General features: G+C 34.7%; 1 protein-coding gene across 1 annotated transcript in view; it reads right to left on the reverse strand.

Annotated features, from left to right (window-relative positions):
* The window catches only part of LOC116771073 (bone morphogenetic protein receptor type-1B), a 57,447-nt gene that overhangs the window by 34,139 nt on the left and 9,615 nt on the right, over positions 1-13,693 (reverse strand). The gene's annotated exons all lie outside the window — the stretch shown is intronic.

Below are 13,693 nucleotides of genomic sequence, written 5' to 3' on the forward strand. Positions count from 1 at the left end.
GTCCGCACATTAGCATATTTATTAATATTAATGAGAAAATGTTACTACAATTAATATAACGAAGTCTGTACAGAATTTATATAACATAATATTTTTGGCAATTCCATTCCATTAGATCCGAATGACTGTTTCGTTCACAATAGCTAATGTTGCCTAAGCCCCTTGGTCGGTTTTAGCAAAATACATCACGTAGAATACAAGTTGGCTCATATTCAACATTAATATATTATATGTATTTACTTACACAAGTAAATGATAAGAAAAAGACGATATACGTTTGGTAATCTGTACGTATATAACGAGTAAATAAATGTTTTAAATAAAATTATTAACGAACCAAACAGTATTTTATGTACTTTTATGAGGTCGTATATATTATTATACGAAATTTCGGTAAAATTGGTTCAGGGCCTAAATCCTGAATAAAAAATAGTCGGAATTTCTTTTTCATTCTTCTGTTCATTATCCTTACTTAACTTTGCATCGTCCCAACTCACACTGAATACGGAATGTTAATAGGTTTTATACATAAATCTTCGAAGATTAAACTTTACGTAGGTTCTTGAACAAGAAACGTGCAACGCTTCGTATGTAGTTTATCGTTAACGTTACAATTCCGCGCTCAGCATACTGTTTCAATATATTTTTCTAAATTTGCAAGTTCACTGCAATCTATACAACTCAAGTAGCAACTCAGCAAAAGCTATAAATTATCTTAGGGCAGTTATTCCTTTGACAAGAAACGACACCCCTCAAAATTTATTTTACACATCTTGGACGGAAAAAAGTTTATTATCTGATGTATATATAAAACGAATTTATTACATCACAGAAAAATCAAAAACATAAGGAGGAAGCACAACCTGGTAGGCTTTATATGAAATTTAATAGTAATGATGACATTGCATGACATATTAGTTTGTAAGGTTGTCCGTTTATCTTCAAATAATTGACTATTGTCGCATATACGTATATACGTTGTTGAAAAATGGCCGATGAGGTTTGGTTGACGCACGTGTGAGGGAAACTTTAGTTCATAATTTTTCTCTATTGTTGCGGGTTGCCTTAACTCAGAATAGTTTAGTTTTAGTTTGTGTGTGTTATGATCCCGTAGTTATAGTGGTTGGTTGTGTTACTAACGTATTGCATCCTCTTTCTAAGTACGTATCTGTTTTGTATTTGTAAATTTTTATATCTATACACAATTATATAAAATAGACGGTGATCCTCCCCCGTTACCTCCTGATCCCGGTGATCCCATGAATATTAATTTACAATTATCCTCTCATACCAACCTGGAAACTCGAAGCGTACCACGTAAGCGTCATGGTGATGAGGATTCTTTAACTTCTTCAACTGGACCTAAAAAACGATCATTAATCCTTCCCTATCCTCTCCGTCAATCCAGTCATTGTTTACTCATCCTTCTCTTCTAGATGGTTCTCCTTCTTCCTTCCTCCTTACATTGTACATTTCTCACGGGAAATTGAAGACCTTGTATCTCCCATGTCTATTAAACCCATTACCTTTGGTAAATTTTTACACAACCACCAAATCAATGGTATTGTAAAAGTTGGTGTTGAAGGTGTAGGTCGCAACAGAAATTCTGTACAATTTTCATCGGCTTTTTGGCCAAGCAGACAACACTTTTCTTACCAATAAAACATTAGATTAGAATACCAAAGAATTACCAATAAAACATTATAAAGAACATGTCCTGAATTTACTAGACAGAGGTCTATTAAGATTGTTATGTCTCAGAAGAATATTTCCTATAATGAGGCCTTATCCCGTTTTGCTCCCTCCCGCAAATCCTAGGCTGAGTCAGTAAGGGACTTGTCTTCCCCTCTCTCTTTATCTTCCTCTCATAATGCATTTCGCATTAAAGTTTACGGAAATATCTAACTTAAAATCCCAATACGACCTTGGTTTTTCTCCCAAAAATCTTCCTCTAGATGGATAATTTCCACTCTTGGTCGACACCGTTTGGGTCATGTATGTTCTGCTATACATTTACACAAGATTAGGATCAGGGATCACTCTATTTGTGAATGTGGCCTTGACGATGTTTCCGTTCCCCATCTTCTCTTAATGTCCTTAACTCGTTCATCCCCTATATGATGTCCTCACGGTCAACATTCCTGGTCTTTTAAATACCGAATTTTTGTTGTCGTTGGTGTTTGGTCCCTTTAGTAAATTTATATGTAAATATATTATATTTTTTGGCTATTAGGCTATTTTATATTTTTTGTAAAGCGCCCGTGCGAAGCCGGGGCTGGTACCTAGTATGTATGTATGTATGTATTTAAAGCATATTAGTGTTTAATGCATTAATTCTTTTATATACATTTTTCCCACCACGCATTTTATAGAAAAAATATCGTTATAATTGATTAAATCTAGTTCACATTTATCGCAATAGAAAACACATATTATAAAATATATTCTTCATAACGGCATGTAAGTATGTATGCTTCGCATATTAGGAGTAAGTCTCCGCGCCGATATTTGCCAGGCCATCAATCATCGGATCGCTCGCGTACATTAAAACCAGTCCGTCGTAACACTACGCTCGCATCACATCGCCTAATAAATCACCATTTATATGTCTCCGAATGAAACAACTACTTTCTCGTTACTTTTAAATTACATATTATTTTGGTCATCAAATTATAACTTTCTTAATTTCACTGTTTTTTGTTAATATCATGATTTTTGACCTCAAATTATTCTTCGTCGTTTTCCTATAACGGTAATGCATTTATTTTAACGTATTTTTTTGTGAAAAATATTTTATGTCATTAAAATTAATTTCATTTTCTCCTTTTCAGTAGTAGTCGAGTGAGAGCTTAAATGTGAAAATTTATTATTTAAAACTATTGTGTCAACAAAATCATTGTGGAATGATGAGTTGAAAGATAAAAGGGCTGTGTAACCTTAGCTATATAAGTTTGAAGATCTTAACATACGATTAATAATGCAAAAACAGGGTATTTTGTTCACATACCCGACTTAAAAATTGGGGTGTTTCTTTTTACTTTAATTCATCACCATCATTGTCATCATCAGCCTATTGGTGCCTAGTGCCTAGTGCCTTCTGCTTTTATCACACGGAGTAGGTAAGAGTATTAATCAACATGCTTGCTCAAGGCGGATTGGCGATATCAAACTTATAATTTGAGATCAGAAGTCCAGGTTTCCCCACGATGTTTTCCTTCACCGCCTGTCAGTGTTATCTTAATAATCTTAGAAAGTACATCGAACTCGGAAAAAATCACATTGGTACTTGCCTGTTTCGAATCCTCACCCTCATTCACGAGAGGCGGCCCTTAAATCTCCAGGAATTCTTATTATTTATTTTTGTTTACAATTTGTTCCTAGTCAAATATTGCTCTGAATATTTTATTTATTATTAATAGGCTAATAGTTATTGTGATTATTACTATATTACTCTCATTCAGAAATCATCGCCCCTGTGAAGTCTCTGCAAAGAGTGAGTTGAGTGACATGCAATTTCATTCGCGTTAAGTTGGAAACATTTTAAAAGTCTTAATTAAGTTTAAGGAGGAGTTTAGATAGATAGGGTTTTTTGGTTAGAGGTATTGTATGCTTAATGCAAGTTACCCTTACAATACGTACGAAGCGTTTACCGTAGTGTTGCACAAAATCGGTCTTGCAAAAATGCAAGAACAAGACCAAGACTAGGGCTGGGAGTGCAACACCAAGACCAAGACCAGGTGTATTAATGCAAGACCAAGACCAAGATTGGCCAAGTCTCGTCTTGTTCTTTTCCATTTTCCATTTTCCATTCACAATCTAGGTAAGATCTGGTTGTAAAATATACAGCCTTCCTCGACAAAAAAAATTAAAGAATCCATGCAGTAACTCCTCATATGGCGCGTTTACCAAACAAACTTAATATTATAAATATTATTAGAATATTTAACATTTTTAATATAAAAAGTCGTTATGAAAGTAGCTCGTTAAGACCTCTGATTCCTAAAACATATATATGACAGACAACTGTCCGTTTAATCTCTCTATCCTTCAACATTCTAATGACAATAAGTTTCTTCTACTATAAATATTTGCTTTAAATTTATATATATAATAAAGTTTGAGATGGCAGTGCTTTTGTTAAATGGGAAGCTGAATGAAAAACATTATAAACGTTAAAAGAAATAATCTCCCTTTACAAATGGGGATGAGCTTACCGGGGATATAAACATGACTGTCGTTAAAAACTCCGCGAGGGGGATATGAATACAGTTCACAAAGTTTCACAATGATTTATAGTTGCGACAGCATTATCTAAAATGATTATTTTCCTTAATTCTATATAGTGTACAATATCTATACAATTATTATATAAGCAAACATATCATGTGACATTGTAAATGCCCACGTTATAAAATCTCAATTAAAATAATGCTTTATAATTATTTTCGAAGTAATAACCCACACATGCGCCCGCGCAACCCCAGTACAATTAATACGCATATGTGTGAGTAAGTATATTCATATATACGGTGTACGTGTGTATCATGTATTCCACACAGCTCCGTAGGTAGCGGACCATTGAGTGTTCCGTGGGAGTCGTTATAATCAAATTCTATAATGTACGCGTCCTGATTTTGTTAATCTAGACACATCCCTCTAATTACTGTTGACACACACCGTGCCGACTACACCATGTTCAGCCGATCACTATGACAAACATTACAAAGTTTTACAATATACATTTTAATGTATGTTTAGTACATTATTTCAGTATATCTCCATCCACTGACATAATCATACGTATTATATTCTACACATGTAGAATTATATACAAAAATATATACACATAAAACACATTTTATTTTAAAAATTAATATATAAAGGCTGGTTTGTTTGACTGAGGTCGAATCAACTAACAATCAATTATATATTGACATTTAAAATAGAACTTGGCAATCGAGCCACTGAGCAATGGGTGAACTAATAATCTGAGTGACCGAGTAATCCATTATTCCAACTGTTATGCAACCAAACTACTAATGGAATTCTATGTGTTTATTCTCCAATAAAGCAGATCGATAACTAAGAAACCTTCATTTAAATTTCAAATCCGTCAAGCCAATTAATGAATATTTGTATTTGATGTGACCGTTGACCGTTACGAGATGTTGGTACATCGCGAGGTGAGCTGACGACAACCACTCCGCCCACCACGTCCACGATGCCCATTTTATGACGTACGATAACTTCAAACTCCACTGATTAATGGGAGAATTTCATAATCTGATGATTTGTACGTTAATTGGACCATTATCAACATTTACTATGTATGCAGAGAATCGTTGGATTTTAATATGGATTTACACATGCGAGCTTCCATTTGTTCTTCTTGTTTGTTTATTCTTTGTTCTTCATCTGAGACATATTGCCAATAACAATTAAGGAGCATTTTAAGACAAGCCCGAGTTGCCTAGTTCCTAGAGCTGTTATCATAGCCGGTTTTATTATCCTTTAATGGAGTTGTTCCATCATTAAAGTTCAAGCATAATTGTATCAGCATTATTGCGCTACTCGAAACCAGTGTCAGATGAATTATAAACGTGACGTGAAAGAAATATATTGAATTAAAACAACTAATGTTTACGCGTCTATATATAGCATCACTGTTAAGGTACAACGGATAACAGACAAACATTCAAACAGCCGTCATCCCATCTCCTGACATCAAAGATCAGAACCCTTTGTGAATAACGGTTCCGTGTAACGTGTAAACACAAACAGAATCTGAGCAGTTCATCAGACGGACAGAGCGACCTTTATTAAAGTTACATTGTATATGTAGGGAGAGTAATTCTGTTCATCACCTTAACTCAGATTTAATTTATATCTACATAAAAGCATTGGATCGGCGGAATAAATATTGTTAATATTTTCAGTTTTGTCCTTTGAGGTAGAAAATTGAAATGGTTTGGGAAATAAGTTGAAATTCTAGAATCTACACATTGCGTTTCAGATTTGATCTCCAGCTACCGAGTTGGTCTTTGTAAGAAACGTATGGAAAGAGCCGGCTTTGAAACAACTTGGGAGTATTTTTTCGGTGTAGCCATAAGTCCATAATGGACCAGCATTGCGGGTAGCCATCAAACCGTATCCATATTAAATTTTATTTTTTTAAAATTTTTGTACAAACCCATTCGTAGACAAATTTGTAAATAACCCAATAACATTAAATTTTTTTGTGGCATCTTTTGTAAAGAACTTCAGTTAAAAAAATCAAAGTACATATATTATAAAAAAATTGTAAAAGTTTATTGTGGTTGAAATGCCTATATGCTAGCGAACCCTTTTTCGTATGTTAGGTATTTAAACGGAGGATGCCTGAAAAATATTCGAATAAATGAAAATAACGTTACAATATTCATTGTATAAAAATTGGAATGGCCATTAAAAATCAATAGGAAAAAGGGTGTTCAATTGTTATTATTATTCTATTATATCTATATATTTATGCTTAAAGATATTTATTTAACTGATCACGATCACACAAATACGAGTACTTGAGTAAAAATACATATGAGTATATGAGCCCGAGAGTACACATATATACGCCATGTATACGCCAAATGGTTTGCTTTTACTTCTACTCAGCGACAGGCTGTAATACGACATGCGATAGATGTATGAAAAAAAATCACACTACATAAGAATAATTTCACTGAAGCAACAGTATTAGAACGTTTTACAATGTAGTAACCGGGGGTCGACGTTCCTCAATGGACGTTACAAATATAGAGGCGACGGCACATAAAACATGAATTACGATTGTGACATCAGAGCTGCTATCAATGAGACGATGCCTAATTTTAAATTATAAAAACAGATAACGCAACCTTATCGTTATAAATGGATGTACTATAAGATGACAACTATAAAGGACACAACTAATATTAAATAAAAAATTAAAATAATATACAGATATCGAAAAGTGTATATTTGTAAAAATAGTATTGTGAGCTGATGGGACATCTTAAACAGACGAAGTTAAAGAAGGAAACAATTTTTTAACAAAACTTATCTAGCTTTGAGATAATGAAAGATAGATTGAAATCTTAATCTTGAAAAGTAACATTCTTAACATATTTTGTAAGGACTAAGAATAATACTCCCTGTTGCGTGTGACATTACAGATACGGCAACTTTATTATGTACTATATGACTAATGACATAAAACACACAATTCTAAGAGACCATAAGGTATCAAAGACTAAACTGCACATTTGTAACAAGGGGGATATAATAACATATTATGTTTGCAGAACTGGAAATATTAAGTTATACATTATAAATTATGTAAGAAAAAGTATTCGCCGCCGAGCAGCATCGCGTACACAAAGCTACCGGTACAAGCTGTGGCACCGTGTAAGGAAACTCGTTGAAACAAAAACGATATCGAGACACCATTCATTGTAAGGTCGAATATATTATATTACAATTACTATATACATGTGTCGGCGATCAGCCGTTACGCTGGGACTGAATAAACTAAATAACTATACCGAGGCTAGCGGTCGGTTATTGTTAGTGTTAATAGACGAAAGCATGATTTGAATATGACCGTTGACAGATGTGATGCTGCAGTCCCTAGGCATGTTCGAGAGTTTATTATCTGTAGTGCGAGTGTTTACAGTGGGCCGCTGGCTGCGCGGGCGCAGGCGCCGGGCTGACGGCAGCGCGCGCGCACGGCACTTGGATAATTCATAAGAACCCGGCCAACAGAACCGATTGGCGAGGGTACCGGGCTTCCGGACTGCCATATGAGCATTTATGGCATACCTAAAACGGCTGCCTTATAATTCACTGGTCGACTCTCAAGCGATTCATCGTTAACGCGTGGCAGGTATAAAAAAAATGCTACGCGTCAATATAACGAGGAAATATTATATTCCAGTACATGTGTTAGGTACGCGTGCTTCATTGTTTTACAGTGACAGTTTATACACACACTGAGGCGCTGGGTCGATTAGAATAATATAATTGTCAAGGAGATTCCGTTCCGTCCGCACTTCTGTTGCAACCCGTATTGGTACACAACAGTATTATAAAAAATAACAAGTTCTCAAAAGTCCATCGGCCGGTCAACTGGCGCCGCGTCCCTTACTCTTGTTTTCTTGTTGTTCTCGTTGCCTAACTAAACATATATCACACAAACGCTCCAGCTTGACTTTTATGACGTAACAGTTCCGAGTTCGGTGAGTTTTATAAATGGTTATTGCCTCCACTGATTTAAATTCAAAACGACCCAAAATATGCCAAACATGTGAGATGAAGGTGGTATAGCGTGCGCGAACTTTTATGAAAATGAGTTTGATCAACTATAAACTAGCGATATCTTCGTCGGTTTTATATTAAATGGTTTCCTAAATGTAATATCTAACATGTATGTATGTATATAATTAAATTTATTTTCTCATTGGGTCTGACGCAGTGACAATTCTATAAGGCAACTGACATGCATTAAAAGTATGTATATAATAACATATACAACGTGTCCATTCTCTCCGAGTGCACGCTACTCTCAGCCTGTTGGCGATTAATAAAAAAATATATATCCTTACTAATATGGAGGGTAGTACGTGCTTGGACACTGGCGAACGCGATTATCTCACGGCCTGCAAACGAGATCACGTGAGAACTGCCGCTTCTGTGCTTAGAGAGAACATAAAAAACATATACCTGGTATAGTCACGGAAAAGTTTGAGATCGTGTGCTGATGTCCGAGATAAACTATTTTGAGACTCAAACTCTACACACCTACAGCTATCACTAGAGTATGATGTGACATAGCGGTTGGGATTTAATGGCTTTAATTGGCCTTTTAAACGTTTCGTATTCCACGTCCGTATGAATCGCTCATTGCCGGTCGAGGAATTGTTTTAGTTATGAGTAACGACTGTGATTTATCCTGTATTGTTAATAAAATGTTGAAAAATAACTCGGTACGAATGTTATGCTCTGAGACCAGTTGGTACGACCATATATGTATAAATGCTGTAGCAAATCTTCGATGTGAATACAGTTCTGTACTGGAGATCACTAAAGAATTTATATATTTATATGCAGCAAGAACCAATTATAAATAACTATTATACATGTAAATGTCTTTGAATTAAGATAAGCTTTAAACACCGAAAACTGTATAAAACGAAATGCGGTGGTCTTAAGAGCGTTCAAATAAAAATCTCATGTAATATAAAAGGTATCTCTGATGGTTATGTATGAAGGATCCGACCCATAAACGAAACACGAACCGGTTCCCATTATCGATGGCGAGCACCGATAGGGGGGCAGGCGCCGCCACCACGACCACCGCCGGCTGAATAATTGTACGCCACAGGACTTCACACCATCAGGGCATCCTACCACCACACCAATAAATACACACCTTCTCTCTCTCATACAACATACCATGCGCGTCCGACAGAGACAAAAAATATACATCCCGACTAAACAATTCTAAGTATAATTTATCAATTCGTTACGAAAATAACGTCAGAATTTTTAGATCGTTCCAAATATATTTCTGTAATAAGTATTCGATATTATGGATCTGTCCGTGTTCGATGCATCGATATAATAACAGGTGAGTTGCAATCGATTTAACGATAATGGAATGATACTTTCATCGATGATATGTCACGAGCGATGTTGGAACGAGTGTCATTATAGTGCGCTATGGGTTCGTCGACCCAACGAGACGTCGCGGAATCTAGCCGTGTATTTTGGTACAGTAGTACGAATTATAAAAATAATTACAACATTGACTCCACGCTTACAACACAGAGACAGTTGAGGACAGTATGAGAAAACACGAAACAGAACATCAATAGCGGACTTCCAGTGACTGAGGAATCACAAGGAACGGGAACGTTAGTTGTGTTAAGTGGGTATAAGTTACCGAGAAATGCATTTGAATGTTATACTGGATGCAGGCAACATTGTTTAGTTATTAGATTTCAAAATAGTTACTGGAAAATTACTGAAATACCAACAAATTATATTTTAATATCAAATACTTGGAATTTTAAGATGAAAATGAAACGATTAATGAAGACATCTGAGAATTTCGCAAGTACCTACATATTTCAAATTAATCTATGTTTTTCAAGGTTTCAATAACTTTACAGCAAGCGTCATCACGGACAGACATTAGAGTGCCTCTCTCTACTAAACACTAAAATATAATAAGAAAAATCGCGTAGTACTTATAACTAAAAAAAAGACATAGTTACATTTTCAAGCGATATCCGATATAATTGAAAGTAATCTTGTCCAAATCTTATAAAAGATCGCAAAACTAAATGCGTTATAAGTGGGAGTGGACCGGTCGGGGGTGACTCCGGAGTTGTCGACCAATTAAAAGGATTTAATAAGTGTCAAAGAGATAAGACAAGGCCGGCTTTGAAGTAACCGCTCACGAATGAATTAGAGACAAATCAATTTTATTAAATGATCTGCTCGAAAAAACGTCTATTATAATTTGATGGGATTAAAAAATATACTATTAATCGTTAGGATTAGTCGTGGTTAATTTTATGACTAATAAATATGTGCATTTAATATAAAGTAATAGTTGCTTTATAAAACTTCATAGCGAGGACACAGATCATATTATAAATATCTGTACCTCTGTGTTAACGACACATCGTTTCAATTGGTACCGCCGTTTGAATACTTTGAATAATATCTCAGACTTTTAAATTACAATTTACAAGATAATCTAAATTACACATTTAAATTAATATTTATAGTCGTTAAACATATAAATCTTGTTACTATTCCAAATAAAAAGGTAAACAGGAAAATGTTTATATAGGTAATTACAAACAGACATATATTTTTAAGGAAACTCATTATTAAGATGAATCTCGTTTAATATTGTGTGAACCTTTTCGTATGTTATAAATAACCTTTTTTTAAGGTCCGCATTCAAAGCCCAACAATAAAGGTCTAACGAAAGGATTCGGTCTGCATTCGTTAATGAAGACCATTGTGATGAGAGGTCGGCATGGAGTGTGGAGTGGATCAACATTTACATTAAAAATATATAACGGACAAGAACTATATATAATATTACATACAAATACAAAACATAAGCCTCTAAGTTGGAACGGATAATTTACAAGCAAATATATATGTATATAAGTCTCCGTTATATAAGATTATATATTTTTTTCATCAAATACGTTATATCATTTATACTAAACATGTTCAAGCATTGTATAATCTCCGGCCTGGCGCCTGCCGTCAATCAAACCTACAGACGGATTTCATCCCAAAACACTCAAGACTTAGGAGGCGACTACAAAACTATATGCAGAATAATTTATTCAATGTTTAGTGAGTAAGAAAGCGCTTTAGTTATTATAAAGCGCTTTCTAATTGCGCTGCATACAACATAGATTATGATTACGAGTTTTATAAGTTACTTATATTTTCCGGCTTCTGTTAAAAGGCCGTGATAACAGACAGTGATCGCTCAACAGAGACCTCTCAATGTGTTAAAAATTAAAGTTTTATGTGAATATAAATGAGCGAGACTCGAACGTATGTGTTGTATAGTCGTGAACTTGTAAGGCATTAAGAACATCCCACGTAGCTTTATTCAAAAGCTGTCCGAGGAACCAGCTGGGGCGTCAATCAACTTGGACAATGAACCATCCTCGGCTCACAGATTATCTCTCACAATAAATACTATACAAGTGGAAACGAAGCTCTCGGTATGGACGAACTGGAGATATCAGAGATTATTCGAATTAATCGACTTGTTATTTTTATATTTTGTAATAGTTAGCTATACTCGATGTGATAGTGAGAGGTTATGAGTTTAGGGTCTGTAGTTCACGTCTGTGTGCGTGTGTGTAGATCATTGGAAAGACTAAGACAAACTTGTTCAATATAAAGTTGATCATAGAAATTTTATCATAAAAATATACTTCATAACATCATAGTCACAGGTATATAAATCAAACGCCAAGTTATATAATATTTAGCAGGAAAACTTACAACCTGTACAAGTTAGGATAACGCAATTATATTACGTTCAAGATACGTAATCAAAAATTAAATTTTTATAACGTGTAAGAAACGAAAACATCACAATTCACAACATTTAGAATAAATGATACAGTCACAGTGAAATAAACGGTCGATCGATTCCGCTGTCCACATTAGAACCGGGGGGGTAGATGTTAACTTGCCTGTAATTATAGTATTTGAGCATTCTGCATACTTGACGATAAAAAACACCACACCACGGAACCACTGGTATCGCCGACGGCTCCGGTCCAACCAGAGAATAAAAAATATTACGTGTGATCGGACGACATCATAATCACATAGAATTAAACAGAAAACAAACAAAATATATCCCCGACACTATCAGGAATTGAACGATTATTACTATTATGTTTAATTAATATCTTTTGCATAAAGAAAGTATCTATTTGAGAGTCGGGATTCAAATAATTTAATAGTAAAAGTAAATTATTTTGTTCTAAATTATCCATTCAAACTAATTTCCATTGTATGTACAATGTCTGTTAATTATGTATATTTGTGTAAAAACACACACGTTCATAGAATAGAATACTTGATTTATGAATACTATTTATATTGAAAACGAGTCAATGAAATATAGACCTTGTTCATTGAGGATAAGGTTTCTTTTGTAAATGTGTTATTATGAGAGGCTGCGCAGGCGCCATAAGCCGGATTTTTTTCCCCAAAGAGATTTATTCCATTCCATAACTCGATATGGGATCAGCATACCGCCGGGCATAACAGGTATGTTATGTTTTATGTTCACAAAAATATAAAACTAATCTATTTTTATGGAAATCCGAGTCACACCAACGTATTTTATGTCAGTATTTATTTGATATGAATCTAGTACTAGATTGGAGAGAGCCATTAATACTTGTTCTATGGAATAACATTGTCTATATGGAATGTCAAGAATCAATGGACAGGTATCAAATGTAATCAGTAAGCCAGCCGGCCAGCCCCTGTAATTTAGTAATTTACCAGTAGCGCCGCGTTTATCTCAAGGACAGAGATATTGAGAGTCATCTTCGTTTTTGGACGTTTTTTGGTCTCACATTGATGTCGAGTTGGATCGGACGCTGGTGTTTGTAGAAATGATTTATCGATATCATAAACGTAGTTTGTTACTATAAACAATAATGTAGGCGATAATGAAGGAGAATAATTTGTTAATGTTATTAAGTTTTACAGTGTCAATTAAGATACAGGTAGCAGAATACAAATTAATTGCTCGGTTCCAAGAAGCTTTAAGTTTGTTGATGTCTATTATAAAAATATATGGTTTAATTGAGTTTGTTAAAAGGAAAACGAATCTTATGAAGCATGTAAATTGTTCCAATCGGGCACACGGACCGACCAAAATGCTCACACCTAATAACACGTCTTTAATTAACCCCCTTATACGGAACCACAAAGAGTAAGATCATTATTTCCCTTATTTGGGACCCTTCAATTAACGCACTTAAGGAAATAAGCCCGTTCATGCTAAGTAACTTCAGCGCATGACTTTGCTCGAAAAATTTCATTATACTTAAATCGTTTGGAGGTATAGAAAGTCTTGAAGATATTTTAAAAATCCCTTAAGCTATTC

This window comes from Danaus plexippus, chromosome 17 (assembly GCF_018135715.1).
Source record: "Danaus plexippus chromosome 17, MEX_DaPlex, whole genome shotgun sequence".
Lineage (NCBI taxonomy): Eukaryota > Metazoa > Arthropoda > Insecta > Lepidoptera > Nymphalidae > Danaus > Danaus plexippus.